The sequence below is a fragment of the Heloderma suspectum genome, chromosome 3 (genome assembly GCF_057233095.1).
Source record: "Heloderma suspectum isolate Gila_16-S chromosome 3, 16-S_ref, whole genome shotgun sequence".
In the NCBI taxonomy this organism is placed as follows: domain Eukaryota; kingdom Metazoa; phylum Chordata; class Lepidosauria; order Squamata; family Helodermatidae; genus Heloderma; species Heloderma suspectum.
This window is the reverse complement of record NC_139460.1, coordinates 210,030,044-210,051,134: the sequence shown is the minus strand read 5'-3', so window position 1 is coordinate 210,051,134 and position 21,091 is coordinate 210,030,044. Positions and strand designations below refer to the sequence as shown.

Genomic DNA, 21,091 nt, shown 5'->3' with positions numbered 1-21,091 from the left:
GGATGGGAAAATTTTAGGGCTGTGCATGGACCCCCAATCTGACTCAGAAGCTGCTTTGTGGCTTCTGAGGTGGGCCTGATTTGGCTTGGGCTGATTCAGGCCCCCTGCGACCTGACTTGGCCCCAAGCCTGAAGCAGGAAGCTGCTTCGCTGCCACCCCGACGCCCACATGCAAACCACCATCTCCTTCCCTGGGATGCCTCCTCCTCCGCTGCCACCTCCACTGCTACTGTCGCTGCCACCAGGGCCTGAAACCTGGACGTGCACCGGCCCTTGTCGCAGGGAGGGTAAATTTAAAATTTAAAAATTTAAAATTCTGTCAATTTAAATTGTTGTTTAAAAATTCCTGGAGTGGCCATTTTAAAAATAGCGACTGCCTGCAACAAGAGCCAGCCCGTGTCCAGGGCTCAGGAGCTGGTGGCTACAGGTAGCAGCAGGTGGTGGCGGGTGGCAGAGGCAGCAGGCGGCAGCAGGGGTGGCAGTGGCAGGAGTGATGGCAGCTGCAGTGGCAGTGGAGGCAGAGGTGCCAGAGGCGGTGGCGGTGGTGATGGCGGTGGCAGTGGCGATGGCAGTGATGGCTTAGGTAAAGAGCTGGAGGTGCTGGCATGGCTAGGGATGGCAGAGAATTCTGCCGCGGATTCAAACGAGGCCGGATTCTTTGGAATCCCGCCTCCAGAATCTGCAGCGGAATGGCACCACTCACCTCCACCTCCCGAGGATCCCCTGCGGACCGGCACTCCTGCTCCGGATCCTCAGCGATACGGCAACGGTGGCCGCCATTACCATTTCGCTTGGAGAAAGACAGCAGCAAATGGCATAGTGGATGCCACTTGCAGCCGTAAAGCCCTGAGTTCTACATAAATAGAGCCGTAAACAGCTGCGATTAGGTAAAACTCAGGGCTTTATGGCTGCAAGTCATGTCCACTATGCCATTTGTGGCTGTCTTTCTCCAAGCGAAACGGTAATGGCGGCCGCTGTTGCCGTATTGGCTAGGGGTGGACGGAAGTCCCTTACCTGTCCTTGACGGACGTTCACGGTGGGGGGGAGGCACTTCGCTGTTCCCCCCGCGAAGTTCAGGCCGGGGGGGGAGGCTTCCCGCCTTGCCCGGCCGCGAACGCGAAAGTTAAAAAAAAAAAAACGCCCCCTGATAGGCTACGTGACGATTAACGTAGCCTATCACAGCTAGATCTGCAAAGTCAGCCGTGATAGGCTACGTCAGTCGTCACGTAGCCTATCAGGGGGCATTTTTTTTCTTCTTTTATTGCAATGGCGGCGGCGGCAGCCGGTCGAAAGACTGGCTGCCGCTCCCGCCCCGCTTGAACACCCGCCGAACCGCCGGCCGGACCCGCCGCCGGGAGGGACATTCGGCGAAGGTAAGTCCCGTCCCGGGGGGGGGTGCGGGGTGCGGGGGGGGTTCAGAGGATTTCTCCCCGAAACTTGTTTGGGGGGCCGAACACATTGGCGCTCGGCCCCCCGAAGTTTCGGGGAGAAATTCTCCGCCAACCCTAGTATCGGCTGTGGTACGGAGCTGGAGTGCGGCTCCATGGAATCCAGCAGATGCAGAGCCCCTCTGTAGGATTCGGGGGGGAGGAATGGATCGACTCCCCCCCTGTGGGCCCCCCACCAGAACAAAAGGTAGGCTTTCCGTACATCCCTAGGCATGGCTGGGCCAGGGTGCCAAAGCTCCGAAGCACACCAAAGCACTTCAGAGAACACCTGGCCCAATTCAGGTTGCTTCGTGCCCCTTCTGCTTCGCCACAGAAGGGTCCCAAAGTGGTCCAAAGTGGCCTGCTTCAACTTCGGCTTCAGGCCTCGGACCGAAGCAGTGCACAGCCCTAGAAAATTTGTCGACTTCAGTTTCTCTTACTTTCTCATTTTTCCATTCTTAGGTTCGATTCATCTTGACCACTGAGATTTTTTTAAAAGCTTGCATGAAAATCCATAAGCATGTTTGTGCACATTTCTCCTAATACATACATATTAGCATGCTTTTTTCCTAATATGCACATTTTTGCAAGCAATTTTCCTTATTTGTTTGTTTATTTATTTATAATATTTATATACCACTGCATATCAAAGATTTCGGAGCAGTGAACAGCAAGATAAAAGAATAAAACCCCATAATTAAAACAATTAAAACATTTTAAAAGAACATATACTGAACATAGTAAACTGCGGCTGGTCAATCGGGGAAAGCCTCTCGGAATAACAACGTTTTCAGGATGCGCTGAAAGCAACACAGTGTTGGCACTTGCCTGACCTCCAAAGGCAGGGAATTCCACAGCAAAGGAGCCACCACCTTCAAGGCTCTTTTCCTGGTGGAGTGGGCCATAGGCCCACATGGAACCATCAGGACCAAGCCCTCCAATGACCTCAGTGACCAGGCAGATTGGTAAAGAAGAAGGTGCTCTCTCAGGTATCCTGGTCTGAAGTTGTTTAGGGCTTTGTACACTAGTTGTTGTTGTTCAGTCGTTAAGTCGTGTCTGACTCTTCATGACCCCATGGACCATAGCACACCAGGCCTTCCTGTCCTCCACTCTCTCCCGAAGCGTGCTCAAGTTCATATTCATTGCATCAGTGATGCTATCTAGCCATCTCATCCTCTGCCGTCCCCTTCTCCTTTTGCCTTCAATCTTTCCCAGCATCAGGGTCTTTTCCAGGGAGTTTTCTCTTCGCATTAGGTGGCCAAAATATTTTAGCTTCAGCTTCAGTATCTGTCCTTCCAATGAGCAGTCAGGGTTGATTTCCTTTAGGATTGACTGATTGGACCTCCTTGCAGTTCAGGGGACTTGTAAGAGTCTTTTCCAGCACCACAGTTCGAAAGCATCAATTCTTCGGTGCTCAGCCTTCCTCATAGTCCAGCTCTCACAGCCATATGTTGCTACTGGGAAAACCATAGCTTTGATTATGCAAACCTTTGTTGGCAAGGTGATGTCTCTGCTTCTTACTATGCTGTCTAGGTTTGCCATAGCTTTCCTCCCAAGGAGCAAGCACCTTTTACTTTCATGGCTACAGTCACCGTCTGCAGTGATCTTGGAGCCCAAGAAAATAAAATCTGTCACTGCTAGGGATGTATGAAAGTTTCGCCACGGATCTCGGGGAGGCCGAATGCCAGCGCATTCGGCCCCCCGAAATCGGTGGCAGAATGGCCTGCCCCCCCCCTGGGACGGGCCTTACCTTGGGCGGATCTTCCTTGCAGCGGCAGATCCGGTGGCGGCTGCGGCGGCCGGTCTTCCAACCAGCTGCCGCCGCCATTTCCAGGTTAAAAAAAAAACATGGTAGGCTACGTAAAGATTTACGTAGCCTATCACGGCTAGATTTAAAAAAAACACAGTGATAGGCTACGTAAATGTTTACATAGCCTACCATGGCTGACTTAAAACAAAAAACAAAAACGCGCGTACGCAAATGGTGGCGGCCATGGCCGCCGCCATTTGCATTCCTTATTTTGGTACGTCTTAGTCTACGTAAACATTTACGTAGACTAAGATGGCGAAAATAAGGGGAACGCAAATAGCGTAGACGCTACGCTATTTGTGTTCCCCTTATTTTCGCTGTCTTAGTCTACGTAAACGTTTACGTAGACTAAGACGTGCCAAAATAAGGAACGCAAATTGTGGCGGCCATGGCTGCCGCCATTTACGTATGCGCGTTGTTGTTTTTTTAAAAATCAGCCGTGATAGGCTATGTAAACATTTACGTAGCCTATCACAGCTGACTGCAGGGACGCAAACGGCGGCTGCTATGGCCGCCGCCATTTGCGTCCCTGCTAGCCAGTGGCTGGACGTCCAGCTGCTGGCAGAGCTGGCTGGTGGCTCGGCAGAATCGCTGTAGAGCACAGCTGGCTGGCCAGGATTCTGGGGGGGGGGGAGGAACGGAGCGCCTCCCCCCCGGCGATGATTCCGGGGGGAGGGACGGAATGCCTCCCCCCCACCATCAGCATAATCCTCGAAAGGTAAGTGATTTTCGTACATCCCTAGTCACTGCTTCCATTTCTTCCCCTTCTATATGCCTGGAAGTGATGGGGCCAGATGCCATGATCTTAGTTTTTTTAATGTTGAGTTTCAAACCAGCTTTTGCACTCTCCTCTTTCACCCTCAACAAGAGGCTCTTTAGAGCCTCTTCACTTTCTGCCATTACGGTGGTATCATCTGCGTATCTGAGGTTGTTGATAATTCTCCCGGCAATCTTAATTCCGACCTGTGACTCATGCAACCTGGCATTCCTCATGATGTACTCTGTGTATAAATTAATTAAGCAGGGTGAAAATATACAGCCTTGTCTTACTCCTTTCCCAATTTTGAACCAACAGGTTATTCCATGTCCAGTTCTTACTGTTGCTTCTTGACCCTCGTACAGGTTTCTCAGGAGACAGGTAAGGTGGTCTGGTACTCCCATCTCTTTAAGAATTTGCCACAGTTTGTTGTGCTCCACACAGTCAAAGGCTTTAGCATAGTCAATGAAGCAGAAATAGACGTATTTCTGGAATTCTCTTGCTTTCTCCATGATCCAGCGAATGTTGGTGATTTAATCTCTAGTTCCTCTGCCTCTTCAAAACCCACTTTGTACTTCCGGTAGTTCTCGGTTCACATGGTGCTGAAGCCTAGCTTACGGTGAAAATAAGGGAATGCCCATTTTAGTTTGCTGATTCCCAAGATGTCGATGTTCAGTCTTGCCATCTCACGTTTGACCACCTCCAGCTTACCTGGATTCATTGATATTACATTCCGGGTTCCTAAACAATATTGTTCTTTATACCATCGGACTTTCTTTTCACCTCCAGATACATCCACAGCTGAGTGTCCTTTTGGCTTTGGCCCAGCTGCTTCATTCTTTCTGGCGCTACTTGGAAATTCCCTCTGCTCTTCCCCAGTAGTATATTGGACACCTTCCGACCTGAGGGGCTCATCTTCCGGCGTCATATCTTTTAGCCTTGTGATACGCTCCATGGGGTTTTCTTGGCAAGAATACTGGAGTGGGTTGCCATTTCCTTCTCCAGTGGACCACATTTTGTCAGAACTCTCCGCCATGACCTGTCCACCTTGGGTGGCCCTGCATTTTAGTTTTTAAGTATCTGTTGTTTTTAAAACAGTTGCTTAGCCATGAACACAGTTGGTGGAGAAAAATCAAATCTAACAAAAGGTTTAACTTACCAAACTGCGTTCACTGAAACATTCAAAGTGCAACATCATTTATTTATTTATTTATTCATTTCATTTCTATACTGCCCAATAGCCGAAGCTCTCTGGACGGTTCACAAAAATTAAAACCAAACAACACACAATAAAACAATTTAAAATATATAGAACATTAAAACCACAATATAACAATACAACCACAATAAAACCTAGCAGCAGTGCAGGAGTTTAAAATACAGATTTAAAACAGCAAAGCTAAAAATTTAGAAAGCTAAAATGCTAAAATGCCTGGGAAAATAAAAAGGTCTTCACCTGGTGCCGAAAGGAATACAATGTAGGTGCCAGGCGAACCTCAGTAGGGAGCTCATTGCACAGCCATGTTGCCGCAGCAGAAAAGGCCCTATTCCTAGTACCCACCTGCCTCACATCCTGTGGCAGGGGGTCATGGAGGAGGGCCGCTGACAATGATCTTAAGGTCCGGGCAGGCACATATGGGAGGAGGCGATCCTTCAGGTAACCTGGCCCCAAGCCATTAAAGGCTTTGAATGTTAACACCAGCACTTTGAATCAGGCCCAGAAATGGACTGGCAGCCAGTGCAGCTGAAAAAGTACTGGCGTAATATGAGCTCGCAGGCCAGTCCCTGTTAACAATCTTGCTGCCCTATTTTGGACCAGCTGAAGTTTCTGGACCGTTTTCAAAGGCAGCCCCACGTATAACGCATTGCAGTAATCCAGACAAGAAGTTATCAGAGCATGGATAACTGTAGCTGGGCTATCTCTGTCCAGATCAGGGTGTAGTTGGTATACCAGCCTAAGCTGATAAAAAGTGTTCCGTGCCACTGAGTTCACCTGTGGCTCAAGTGACAGTTCTGGATCCAAGAGCACCCCCAAACTATGAATGTGATCCTTTAGGGGGAGTGCAACCCCCTCCAGAACAGGTTGAATATCACCTAGCTGGGCAAATGAACCACCCACTAACAATACCTCCATCTTGTCTGGATTGAGTTTCAGTTTATTGGCCCTCATCCAGTCCATTACCGTGCCCAGGCACTGGTTCAGAACAGCCACTGCCTCACCTGGTTTTGATGAGAAAGAGAGGTAGAGCTGGGTGTCATCCGCATATTGATGGCACCTCAGCCCACACCTCCGGATAACCTCCCCCAGCAGTTTCATGTAGATGTTAAACAGCATGGGGGATAAAATAGAGCCCTGTGGAACCACATGGCACAATTGCCATGGCACAGAGCAATAATCCCCCAGCACCACCTTCTGGAATTGGCCATCCAAGTAGGAGCGGAACCACTGCAGTAGGGATGGCGGAGAATTTCTCCACGAATCTCTGGGAGGCCGAATGCCAATGCATTCAGCCCCCGAAATTGGTGGTGAAATTCTCCGCCCGCCCCCCGCCCGCCCCCCGGGTTTGCGTTGCCCTTATTTTTGCCATAGTCTACGTAAATCTTTACGTAGACTAGACGTGCCAAAATAAGGAACGCAAATGGTGGTGCCCATGGGCCGCCACCATTTGCGTACGCGCTTTTTTTTTTTTTCAAAGTCACCCGTGATAGGCTTCGTGACGATTTACGTAGCCTATCATGGCTGACTTTGGAAATCTAGCTGTGATAGGCTACGTAAATCGTCACGTAGCCTATCACGGGGTCTTTTTTTTTTTACTTTTTGGTTCGCGGCCGGGGAGACGGGGCGCTTTTCCCCGGTCTGAATTTTGGCCGGGCGAGGCGGGAAGCCTCCCCCCCGGCCTGAATTTCGGCTGGGTGAGGCGGGAAGCCTCCCCCCCTTTGCCTGAACTTTGGGGGGGAAAGCGAAGCTCCTCCCCCCCACCGCGAAGCCAAGCTGCGAAAAGGTAAGTGACTTTCGTACATCCCTACTCAGGATCCACCTGGTGCAGCTGCTGGCTGGTCCTCCTTCCCCCACGCTCCTTCCCCTTTATCTTTATAGAACTTCCTTAAAGACAATGTTCTTGGTGTAAACTCCAGAGTGGCCACTGTAACATCCTTGTTATGGTCCATCAACAACTTGAATCTTGAGGTTTGCCAATGAGCACACACAACTCATGGCAACATGGATCCTTTCATGATTTGTTTACAGGCTGTATGTTACTGGCATATCGTTGTACTTTGGCCAGCATCTGTGTTTATAAAGGTGTACAGAGAATTTTAAATGTTATTTTGTTAAAATTAACAGCCAGAGACTTCCTTTCTGAGCAATAACTAAACTTTGACTGCATTACTTTTAACTGTAGTGTCTCTTAATTGCTTCATGATTTGTTTACAGGCCGTATGTTACTGGCATTAGGGGTGTACGAAACTCAACTTACCTGGCTCCACTGGGGTCTGCAGGTGGGGGGAAGCGATCCGTTCCACCCCCCTGAATCCTCGATGGGGGGGGAGGCGATCCATTCCTCCCCCCCAGAATCCTGCCTTGCTGGCTCCGCTCCATGGCCAGTCTGCGGAGCTGCCGGCTGGGACAACTGCCGGGCTGCTGCAGATGCAAATGACATCCTGCATAGGGGACGCCATTTGCATCCCTACAGTAGCCCATGATAGGCTACGTAAATATTTACGTAGCCTATCACAGCTAAAGCGGGAATGCAAATGGCATAGGGGACGCCACTTGTGTCCCTGCTTTAGCTGTGATAGGCTATGTAAATATATATGTAGCCTATCACGGGCTAGTGTGGGGATGCAAATGGCAACTGCTACAATGGCCGCCATTTGCTGCTGCAGCAGCCCAGCAGTGGCTGGAGCCGCCGCCGCTGCATCAGCCACCAGGTACGTCCATCATGGGGGGATTCTGCATGGTGGCGGGGGGGGGGAGGCCATTCCGCCACGGACTCCGGGGGGCTGGAATCCAGCCTCACTGGAGTCCGTGGTGGAATTCTCTGCCATCCCTAACTGGCATATCATTGTATTTTGGCCTGCACCTCTGTTTAAAAAGATGTACAGAAACTTTTTTTGTGTTCATATTTCATTGTGCTCCAATTTGCAATTAATTATGTTTGTTTAATTACACTTGACATGTTTTTGATATTAAAAATAAAACTTTATAGTACATTGTTATAGAAGGTAGCCTAATTCTTAAAAAAAAAAGCTTTGCAAGCATAAACTCCTGACTTTGAATTAAAGTGAAAACTCTTGTTATTCATGGAATCTGCTTGTCAAGAGCTTTCCAATGAAATGTGTTTCATGAGAATCGGTCAACAGGAAGGCAGTCAAAAAGGGATGACAAACTACTGACTTTGAATTATATATATATACATTAGGGATGTACGAAAGTCCCTTACCTGAAACCGATTGATTCATGGTGGGGGGGAGGGACTCCGTCCCTCCCCCCTGAAATTCTGGCCGGGGGGGAGGCGCCCTGTCCCTCCCCCCCGAAATTCTGGCCTGGGGGGAGGCGCCCCGTCCCTCCCGCCGTGAATCCTGTCCTGCCGGGACGCAAATGGCGGCGGCCGTAGCCACTGCCATTTGCGTCCCTGCATTCAGCCGTGATTGGCTATGTAAATGTTTACGTAGCCTAGCACGGTTGAGTGAAAAAAAACCAACAACAACCGTGAGTACGCAAATAAGCATTCCCCTTATTTTTGCCGTAGTCTACGTAAATGTTTACGTAGACTACATGTGCCAAAATAAGGAATGCAAATGGCGGCGCCCATGGGCACCACCATTTGCGTATGCGCTTTTTTTTTTCTTTCAAAGTCAGGCGTGATAGGCTATGTAAACATTTACGTAGCCTATCACGGTGTTTTTTAAAAATCTAGCCGTGATAGGCTATGTAAATCTTTATGTAGCCTATCACTTTTTTTTTTTTAACTTGGACATGGCAGCGGCGGCAGCCGGTCGGAAGACAGGCCGCCACCGCCGCCGCCACCGGAGCTGCCGCCACCAGGGACATTCGCACAAGGTAAGTCCCGTCCCGGGGGGGTGGGGGGGCAGACCATTTCGCCACGAATTTCGGGGGGCGAAATGCTCTGGCATTCGGCCTCCCCGAGATTCGTGGAGAAATTCTCTGACATCCCACATATACATATACATATATATATATATATATATATATATATATGAAAGATACATTACTGTGTTTTAAATCTTTGCACTGCTGCTAGGTCTTATTTTGGTTTTGTACTGTAGTTTTAAACTGTTAAACTTTTATATTTTGTTTTATTATCTTGCATTTCAAGTTTTTAATTGTTGTGAACCTCCCTATTGGCTATTGGGCGGTACAGGAATGTAATAAATAAATACATAGTGGTTTTAATGTGTGAAATTAGGTGAGTTCACATTAAAATGCAAACTGAACAAATTTCTCCCCCTTCCCTAGCTTAGAAGAAATAATGTAACTGGGAACCAGAATGCATGTTGTGTGGACAGAAACTAGGGGTGTTGGAGGAATGCAGCTGGGGGCTGGAGTTCGATGAGCTTTTGTCACCTTGGCCCCTCAGACTCCATTCCGATTTCTGCCAGTTGGCCTGACTCAATCTGCAGAGAGTTGGGCTACTCTCAATGCAGAGCGTTGCCCTTATTTTCGCCGTAGTCTATGTAAATGTTTACTTGATTCACGGTGCCAAAATAAGGAAACGCAAATTCCTTCTACACTTGCCAAAATAAGGAATGCAAATGGCGGCACCCATGGCGCCGCCATTTGCGTACGAGCATTTTTTTTTCAAAGTCAGCTGTGATAGGCTACGTAAACATTTATGTAGCCTATCATGGCTGACTGCAGGGACGCAAACGGCGGCGGCTATGGCCGCCGCCATTTCCGTCCCTGCAGGAGATAAGGTTTCTCGGCTGGAGGGATGGGGCACCTCCCCCCTGGCCCAAATTTTGACAGGGAGGGACGGGGCGCCTCCCCCCCGGCCAGAATTTTGGGGGGAGGGACGGAGCGCCTCCCCCCCACCGTGAAGCAAGCGTCGGGATCAGGTAAGGGACTTCCGTCCATCCCTACGGACATCCCTAACAGAAACTGAGGGCCAAACTAGACATGATGTTTATTGCATGCAGGCAAAAATAATGTGCACATTTTTTGTTATGCAAATGGAAGCCACAGGGAAATCTAAGCAGCCCCTGGATGAAGGGAAGGGATAATTTAACTTTCTTTCCCTGCTGTGGTCCTGACAGAACTCTCTTTTCCAAAGTTGCTCTTTGCATTTCAAGGAAAGCTCCCATTGGCAGCAACACAGATTTCTCTTGAAATGCAAATAGCAGCTTAGAGAGTGTATTTTCACCAGGGCTGTAGCAGGGAGAAAAACAGTTAACCTCTCCCTTCCCACACCCCACAGTTCCAAGGCTGAGCAGGCTTCCCCATGGCTGCAAAGGAGGTGGTGTCTGAAAGGAATAAAAATGTAAACAAATCAAATGATGCTAATAGTTTTTAACAGCTCATTGTTCCTGGTTAAACGCTGTGAGCAGATCAACAAAGTTCAATATACTAGGGCTGGCAGATGAAGGTTTCTTTTTAAAAAAAATGAAAACTGTGCAATAAACCTTGCAATATACTGACTCACGAGCAAGTTCTTGAGAAAACCAGCCAGATTACACTTCTCAGGATTCCAGTGCACCAGTATTAGGACTTCGGAGGTTAGTTAGTATCCCACACAAAGCTCCTCCATCATACTGTTATTTTAGATGGGATTGGCATAAGCTGGATGTGTGGGAGAGTGCTTAAGTCCTCCAGTTGGGCATTTTCCAGTAAATTACGGGTGCACTCCTATGAGGATAGGCATCCACCTCTGAACTCGGAGGCGACTGCCTATCCAAAGCAGGGTAGGAGAAGCATGGAGGGGATTGTCCCCTCTGTGCTTTAGCTACCCTGCATTTGCAGCTAGACAGCCGATTTTGGCTGTCTAGCCATGGGAAAGCAGAGCACGGAGGCGGCTGCCAGACGACACATAGGATGCATCGTACCAGCGTTTCCGCCTTCCCTGCCCCAGAACGCCCCATTTTCACTGCTCTGCACTCCTCTTCCAGGCGTGGAACATAGGGCCATGCAGAGCTGGCAGCGTGGGAGCGGGGGAAGGTTGGTTCTCTGGGAACCAACCTCAGAGCACGGGCTCCAAGGTCGGTTCCTGGAAACTGACTTGTCCTATGGCTATCTAGCCACTGACCAGTGGCCACAGGATTGCTCTATTAGTGTCATTTTCTCATATTTGGTTTCTCTTTGAGTCCTGGTATGAGTATCCAAGAATAGTAAGGGCCAAACCAGATCCACCGTGATTAAAAACTTTAGCCCTTGCATATAGATTTTAAAAAAGAATTAGAGCTGTACACAAATGACCTCTCAAAAATTCTCCAGCCTATTTGTGGGCAGAGAAATTGGGGGGACAATTTCTCTAACAGTTTCTCACAGACAGGGCTCACTATTGGCAGGGGTTGTAGCACAGCTTCTTTCTTTTTTCTGGAGGGGTTTTGGTTTATTGCACTGCTGCTGTAGGTGGCAACAGCATCAACTGTGTTGACGCTTCCACTTCTGTGAGGCAGAATTTTGAATTTCTTTTGGTGGTATTTTTGAGCCTACCTAATCTCTGCAAGGTGGCCGAGGGTGCTGTGTGTGCTTTCCCTCTCTATTACACATCTTTCCATTGTTACACAGTCTCCCAGGCTACCTGCACTTTCTGGATTGGAAAAAGGCCATGAGGGGAATTGCCTCATGATGTCTTCCTCATGATGGCTTTAACTGAAGTGTGGGAAACTGAGGAGGCTATAGGCTGCCACAGGGCTTACCTTACAATAACAGACAGGACAGTCATGCATACTGCTCAGCCACCCCATAAGTGAGGTGAGCAGAAGAACCCCAAACCCAACCCATGAGGATTTCTCTGAAATGTCTCCTCCTTTGACTTTCTTTTTGAAAACAATTTCTTTTCTATTGAACTGAGTGAGAATGATTGAAAAAATGTGGGATAAATTTTCGGCACAGCACTAGAAAAAATAGCCAGTGTGGGGTGTGCAGGAACCAGATCATGACCATGGCATGGGGTGGGGGATTAATCCTTTGGCCTGGCATGATCCTGATCTAAATTGTGTCCCCACCCCCACCCTGGTACCTGCTATTTGCAATGGGAGGAAAGCTTGCCTTGGCATTAATGGGAATTTCCCTTCCATTGCAAATCACAAGTGCAATGAAACCCAATTCAGATTGGGACCATGCCAGGGACAAAGCTTTAAAGACTCCCCCCACACACACACACACCACCATGACCCCAATCCAGCTTAAACTTTCTGGCACCAGCTATTTATTACCCCCACCCCCCACCCCCAGCCATGCAAGGGCTAAAGAGATGTGAATAATGTTACATCTAGGTCAGCCCTAAGGCAGAATTAAAGAACAGATTGTGCATGAGTACTGTGTTTTTATATGTGGATTCATATTAAGATTTTTTTTATGTTGATTCATATTTTATCTGTAGATTCATATTAAAGTTTTCTTTCAGGAGAACATAAATAACTTCATAAAATATGGGACAAAATATGGGTTTGGAATAGACTTTGTACCACCTGATGTTCATCTTTCCTTTGCATTTATTGATGTATTAAAGGAGAGGGTGCTTTAACTTAGCACATTTTATGATTATTGGGTAGTTTTCAAGCAATCAGAATTGTTGCTTAATGTTTTAATGATTTTTGTGCACTTGTAAGCCCATCCTCAATGGGAGGCAATGTGTGATTTGGCATTTTCCTTCTTTGTAAAGAATGCCATGCAACCAGAGTAGTTCTTTATCTTCCCCCACTCCTCTCCCCGTGGGATAGATGATAATCGCTGAACGCATTCTCTTTGCTGAGCCCATCTGTTTCCCACTGACAACTATCCACAGTTGTAGGCCAGAACAAAACATTTCAAATGATATATGTGTGGAGCAGTGGTAGAATTAATTTGCATGCCCTTTTGACTTCCCGACTGTGTCTGGTCACCTCAGCTGTGGGGATGTGCATTTTAATTTTTTTCTGGAGGCATGATGCCAGACCAACGTCCTCTCTAAATACATTGGCCTCCCTGCAGAGAAGGCCTGTGACCATCTTGGGCTACCATTTGCTGAAAAGGCTACATGTACCGTACTCTAATGAGCAAATCATTCATGTGTAGCTGCGGGTCGATAGATATTTTAGAACAAAGTTAAATGCCATTGTGCAAGACAAGGCAGTACCAGCATTGTGAATTAGCATGATTTCTATTTTCCATCAGCTGTTCACAGAGTACAAAGTCATCCAGTATGTAAGCCAAGGCATAAGCACTGCATTAGGTAGAAATGCCTACTATCTCAGTTACATCCAGCCACCTCTCACTGGCTATCTTTCTTGATGGCCTCTTTGTCTTACTCCTCCTACTCCTTCTGCACCCAACTTCATTTTGCTCCCATTCTGATACCTTGTGTCCCATCATACTCCATTCAAGCTCCTACCCTGACCTTTCAAACACATGGCTTGTTCCCAAAATACAACTACTTTTCAGTTAAACCTCAGGCCTGGTATTCTGCCTTCCCTATCCAGCCACATGTACTGTTCTACCTCTTTGTTTTGCAGCTTGCCAGCTAATCCACATTTACCACATGACTAGAAATACAGTAGGTCTAGGAATGATCTAGTTGATCAAGCAAGCTTTTTACACAAACCTGTAGCTTTATGTGACTTTTAGAAAAATCTCTCACCCAACGTTCTTCATTTTAGCAGTATAGCTGAGGATGTGACTCATTTAATTGGTGCCATTGTTAAACAATTTGGAGTGTAGCACAGACCGGCAATGCCTTGTTCCATGAGTGGAAGGGAAACAGGCTAAATTGTACACCCAGAATCCTTCCTGCTCCTCTCCTGTGGCCCTTTCCATTGCCGTCAAGTGGAAATCTTTTTTAATTATTATTTACTGCATTTTTATCCTGCTTTTCAGACAACAATTGTCTCCAAAAGCTATTCACATACATCTATCTATCTATCTATCTATCTATCTATCTATATTTGTCTGGCTGCCATTTGCCAGACCAGTCTTAAAACTCTCTGGGACACAGGTATCTACTTTAGGTAATGTGTGGATTGGGTATTAGATGTGGGGTGGGTAACCCAAAAAAGAAAAGGAACCACAAAGTTTCTAATTACAATATTCACAATTTTACTGAAGAAAAATGTTAATAGGAAAAAGTTCTAAAATCTGAATGGATACTCATAAACAAGACAAAAAAAGTCTAGGGATGTACGAAAGTCTCTTATCTGTATCGAAATTTGATTCGCGGTGGGGGGGAGGAGCTCCGTCCCTCCCCCCCTGAAATTCTGGCCGGGGGGGGAGGCGCTCCGTCCCTCCCCCCCAAAATTCTGGCCGGGGGGGAGGCGCTCCGTCCCTCCACTCCCGAATCCTGGCCGTATAAATGTTTACATAGCCTATCACGGCTGAGTGAAAAAACAACAACAACAACCGCACACACGCAAATGGCGGCGCCCAAAGGCGCCGCCATTTGCGTTCCTTATTTTGGCACATCTAGTCTATGTAAACATTTACGTAGACTACAGCAAAAATAAGGGGAATGCAAATAGCGTAGCGTCTACGCTATTTGCGTTCCCCTTATTTTCGCCGTAGTCTATGTAAATGTTTACGTAGACAAGATGTGCCAAAATAAGGAACGCAAATGGTGGCGCCCATGGGTGCCACCATTTGTGTACACGCGTTTTTTTGTTTTTTGTTTTCACTCAGCCGTGATAAGCTACGTAAAGGTTTATGTAGCCTATCACGGTATTTTAAAAAAATCTAGCCATGATAGGCTATGTAAATCTTTACGTAGCCTATCACATTTTGTTGTTGTTGTTGTTGTTTTACTGGAAATGGCGGCAGCGGCAGCCGGTCGGAAGACCGGCCGCCGCAGCCACTGCCGCTGAACCGCCGCCAGAGCCGCTGCCACCAGGAGGATTCGCCCAAGGTAAGTCCAGTCCTGGGGGGGGGGGCGGGGGGCAGACTGTTTCGCCACCAAGTTCAGGGGGCCGAATGTGCTGGCATTTGGCCTCTCCGAGATTCGTGGCGAAATTCTCTGACATCCCTAAAAAAAACCCTATGTGAGCAGAAGGATAATAAAACAACCAGGGATAAAAGCATCCAGCTAGCCTAACTAGAGGGTGTCCCTATTTTATCCAAGTCCCTTAAGGGACTGTCTCTGGTCCAGATCTCTCAATTAGTTCTCCAAGCAGCTCTGACTCTTTTTTCCTGAAGGACTTTAGGCTTCCTTCCATCCTTCTTTCCACACCCCAATCCTTCTTTCTGCTTCTCTGACACTCTGCCTTTCTGTTCCTGGCATATATCTTCTAAAATTAGTTTTAGCTCCAGCCCCTACTCCAACCAATCAGGAGGGCAGTTTCTTATTTATTTCTGCAAATTAAGTTTCCATTTCCATCCCAAAGAAAAAGAAATGCAAGAAAGCAAAGTGGCTGTCTGATGAGGCTTTACAAGTAGTTGAGGAAAGAAGGGAAGCGAAAAGCAAGCTCAAATATTTTGGCCACCTAATGCGAAGAGAAAACTCTCTGGAAAAGACCATGATGCTGGGAAAGACTGAAGGTAAAAGGAGAAGGGTACGGCAGAGGATGAGATGGCTAGATAGCATCACTGATGCAATGAATATGGACTTGAGCACGCTCCGGGAGAGAGCGCAGGACAGGAAGGCCTGGCGTGCTATGGTCCATGGGGTCACAAAGAGTCAGACACGACTGAACAACTGAACAACAACAAGTTTCCATTTCCTGAGTTTAATTGCTTCGCCCCACCCTATGAACTTCTGTTGAACTTTATAATCTCCTGCTCCTAAGTATAACTTCCTGACCACTATATTCTAACTAAACATTTGGCCTCTAAAGCTGCAATCCTAAATACACTGCACTGAGAACAATCCACACTGAATTCAATGTAGGACATACTTCTAAGTAGATATTCATAGGATTGTCCCATAAACTATTACCCTTTTGGCTGAAACTGATTAGCACATACAGACACAAAAATTAAGGCCGTACTATCCTAAAATGAACATAGACAGAGCTATGACCCCTTGCCATTGGATCTTCACCCCCACACCCCCACATACACTCAAGCAGCCCCAGAAAGCTCCATGGTAGCTCCTCTTCTGAGGTCAGTGTCATCACCTCAGACAAGCATGGGGAGAGGAAAAGGGGGTGCTAGTGGGTGGGGAGGGGAGAGAGGAAGAGAGGTGAGGATTTACTTCTCTAGACCTGACCCAACCTCCAGAAGCACAACTCCATTAGATGGGTTTAGACGTCTGTCTAATGGAAAATATTGAAAAGGAGGAAGAAGAGGTAAAAATCTCCTCCATCACTCCTCCCACCCTCCTGGTAGCAGCCTGACAGGGCCCAGTATTCTTGGAAGCCTCCAATATCAGAGGCTTTCATCTAGGAGGCAGAAATCCAGTAGGACTGTACCCTCAGGGGATAGCAGCACATGCTCAGGGAATAGCAATACAAGACAATACCTCTGGTTCATGTTTAAACTTTGGAATTATAGATTATATAAGTGATACAAGAAAAGTAAGAGAACATAATCAGGAAACATCATTCCTAATCTCCAAGAAAAATTTGCAGAGCTGTTGGACGGGATGGGATAGCTTGATCAAAGTGAAGTGATACAGTGGATGATAAGTGGTTCAAATCTACATTAAAAAACAACAGCTGTAGATATACTATAAACTATTTTTGACCTAATGAAAGTTGGAAGGCAAGGGAGCCACTGCTAATGCAATACAAATAAATCAGACTATCATATCAAATGTAAGTATAGTTCTATATCAACCATATGCATACTTACACAATTTACTCTTATTTTTGCCTTTGCACATGGTTCCGATGCTCTTAACTAAGGATGTCAGAAGAATCCAGTTGGGTGGTAGAACTCAATGAGTTTTCATTGGCTCAGCCCCTGTCTCCCCCCGACTCTGTTCCATCTTCTACCAGCTGGCCCAACTCAGTGCACAATGAGTTGGGCCAGCTGGCAGAATTTCCATAGTGTGTGTATGTAAAAAGACATTTGCACAGATTATGGCCATAAATGGTGCAATTTGCACAAATTATGTATGTAAATTTTGTGATTTGTGCAAATTACAGCAGCAATTTGCTCAAATTATGCCATTTATGGACATAATTTGAGCAAATTATGCAAAATTGTGCAATTTGTGCCTGTAATTGTGCAAATCTCTATTTGCACAAATTATGACCAAGACAACTGCCCCCCCCCCCCGCAATTGTGTAAAATGTTCCTGGAACTTGGGGAAACTGTGTGGCTCAGCAAGCTGAGTCCTGCAAACCTGGAAGTCTGGTGATCCCAGAGAGGACTGGATTTCCCAGTGATGGGCATCCCTACTCTTAACCTCAGTTTCAGTCCTGCAGAGATCGCTTACTCCCCTGTTTTCATATAGCAAGTATTCTATTTTCATTGTATGGTCTGAAGAAAATAAGAATAGCTTCTAAAGCAGTTCTTCATGAAGAATGTCCATATGTCACAATAAATATAGCACTAATATTAAAATCTAGTGTTTTGACTCACTTGTTGCAGATGGAGATATACATCAGCCCAGTGCAGGCATTCTAACTGCATACAATGTATGTGTGGTGGAGGATGTAGACAAAGAAAAATGTCTATGAATTTCTTCTAGTCCTAGAGAACATCCATGAAAATGCCCCCACAGTTTGTCATCCTTAGAATGGCCCCATGAAACTGAGGTGGCATTTTTGGGACCACTTTATTCCGTGCCCTCCATTTTTGCTTTCTCAAAATCATGCACCTAGAGCGTCCATAGATAGACTCTTGTGCAGATGAGGCCTTGAAATGCCCGTTGGGCCCACTGAGGGGCAGAGTCAGTGGAACTAGTCCTGACTCTTCACCATGAGTGTACCAATTTAGTCTGCACAAGGCTTCTGAGGAATGCAGGTGGGCGGTGGAGGAAGGCAAACAAGCTAGAGGGAATTGCATACAGCAGGGGTGGACAGCAGGAAGACCTCCAGATGTACTTTTGGACTCCAACCCTCAGAAGCCCCTGTCAGCATGGCTAATGGCCAGGAATGCTAGGAGGTGAAGTCCAAAACATCCGGAGATCTGCTTTCTGCTCACCCCCTGGACGTCGGATGAGTGTGGAGTTTTTTTCCACTTGAGGGCAACTTTCCCTCAGAATTAATCTGTCAGGGGATGCATGCCAGTGGGGGGCAGGGCCAGAGCCACCCCACACTCTTTCACCCTCAAGTTCATCACCACACCATGCTGTTTCTCTCTCATGTTCTCTCACAAGAATTTTAAGAGGGAAAGAAAGTGAGACAGAATGCGTTATGGTGATTATCTTAACTCAAGATAATCAGCATCACACACGATCACACACTCTTTCTCACCCAAGCAGGCACACACCACTCCCCGCTCTATCCACACCCAAACCACTTGTCAATTCAGACTCACATAGGGAGTGTGAACTCTGTCTGACAATCTACAAAACACAGATGGAGAAATCCACAACAGGTTCAAATTTCTATGAATCCTTAATATACCTGCCTGGATCATAAGATCAGCTTCAGCAGTCCTTCTCTGGGAGCCCCCACCAAAAGAAGTGAGGAGAGAGGGGATACTAAGAAGAGAGCCTTTTCTGCTGTGGCACCTGGGTTGTGGAATGAGATTCCCAGAAAGATTTGTCTGGTGCCTACATTTTACTCATTTTGGTGCCAGGTGAAGACCTTTTTGTTCACCCAGGCATTTTAGTTTTTACTTTGTTTTATGTCTGGTATTGTATTTTAAATTTTTGCACTGCTGCTAGCTTCTGTTTGGTTATTATTTCTATTTTTATATTGCAGTTTTAAACTTCTAAACTTTTATATTAAATGTTATTGTTTATATTTGATTTGTCTTGTATTTTATGGTTTCAATTGTTGGGAACCACCCTGAGAGCTTCAGCTATTGGGTGGTATAAAAATGTAATAAATAAGTAAATAATCTGACCCAAAGACAGTTTTCTTTTCCTCAAATTGCATGAATTCTGCTGACTTGCAGTTAAAAAACAAACAAAAAACAATTCTGAAACTGTACACAAATGTAGTCATACAAAAATATGGGGGAAAATAAACCGAAAACATAGACTGAACGATGAAAATGCAGGATGGGGGGGGGGATTTGCACATTTGTGCAAATGCACATTTTGGAAGTGCATATTTATGCAAATGCACACTTTCAAATGTGCACATAAGTTCAGGAAATTGAGAGAAATCTGATTCCAGCAATGAGTGGATGATGGAGTGAAAGATGGCTGACAATTCATGAAACACAGATGGAATGGATTTAATAAAATCTGTGCATGCATATGCATGCATGCCTACACACACACACACACACACACACACACACATATATATATATACATATATACACACACACACACACACACATATAGACACACACAGAGACACACACTTCCCACAAAAGGGGCACCTTTTGAAGGTGCAGACCTCATCCTGCCACCCGCTTTCCACGTGGACAGGAATGCCTTTTCCCCATTGCTCAGCTGTTACCTGCCAATCAGCTGATTGGTGGGGAAACGGTGGATTAGCGGGAGGGGGGTGCTGAGGAGTCCCACTGTTCAGCTTTACTTTGCAACAATACCCCTCTTCCCCAATTGCTCAACTATTTCCTGCTAATCAGCTGGGCAGTGTGTGGGGGCAATTTTAATTAGGGTCATGGGGGGAGGTTTAAACCTCCCATTCTCCCTGCAACCCTAATGGAAATCTCCCCCTACTCAGCTGAACAGTGGGGAACAGCCGAGCAATGGGGAAAAGGTGGTTGCAGATCAGTGGGACTTTGCGGCCATGTCCTCTTTTTCCCCACAGATGATCACCTGGGGGGATGCCACAGGCCACTTAAAATTAGGCAGTGGGCTGCTTACAGGCCGTAATTTTCTCCCATTTGGTATAGAGTCAAGAAGGAGTATATATTAGCGGTCCCCATGAAGCTGTCCTCTATATGCTGAGTTTGACCTAAAGACCACCACCTGGTCACCATTAAAGTGGAGAGAGAGAGAGAGAGAGAGAGAGAGAAATGTTATTCAGGGTGTTTTCAAGCAAGGAATAGCAATTAGGCAGAGCTGCCTCAGTGAAATATTCAGTGAATTATACTTTGTTTAAAATCACATATAAGTCATTTCCCATAACTGAGGAAATTTCACCCCTCAGAAATTTCAACACACACAAGGGGAGGGGGGCTGTATGGTTCTCTAAGAATCAGTCATTCTGGCATATTCCTTACACCATTCTTTTGTTTAAAAATAATATGATAAATCCATTGTTAACATAATTATTGATGATCTACACTCCATTAGTTCATAAAGCCTGACAAACTATCAAGCGTTCAACCACCATCAGCGTTTTCTTGATTGCTTTACGATATGGATAGATTGAGTAGGCTGAGCCTTAATTCCAGTTTTGTAATAATGCTACTGGGGAGACGTGATCTGGCTTTCAAATCACTGCAGCAATGCAGATGGAAAAATTAAAACATATTTTACTTGGAAAGAACATACACAAATCATTTTCACTTCACACTTGTAGCATTCATTTTATTTTTTTATGTTGTATTTTTTTAATGCAGGGTAGTCATCTCCTTCCCCTCCTGTATATTACATTGACTATATGCTTGCTGAAAATCAGGGATGAGCACTCAGTTATGTCAGGTATTACAACCTGGGTTTTGAACTTTTACTTTCATAATTGACAGTCATGGTCGTCAGTGACAGACCTATCGTGATTATTTCTTATAATGGAAAAAGAGAGGTACATTGGCTTCCATAGTTCTCAAAATTACTGTCATTAGTTGTTCTCTGATGAAATGCCACATGCAAATAAATAACACATAGTACCATACTTGCTGTTCTTCGTATAACACCTTTGAAGCTACATGGCACTTTAGAGAGTGACATAATTTTTTAAAAAGACAGGTCCTTGT

At 46.3% G+C, this 21,091-nt stretch overlaps 1 pseudogene; it reads right to left on the bottom strand.

The window, feature by feature from the left end:
* Positions 1-2,181: 2,181 nt before the first annotated feature.
* Positions 2,182-21,091, bottom strand: part of LOC146350678 (uncharacterized) — a 49,276-nt pseudogene continuing 30,366 nt past the window's right edge.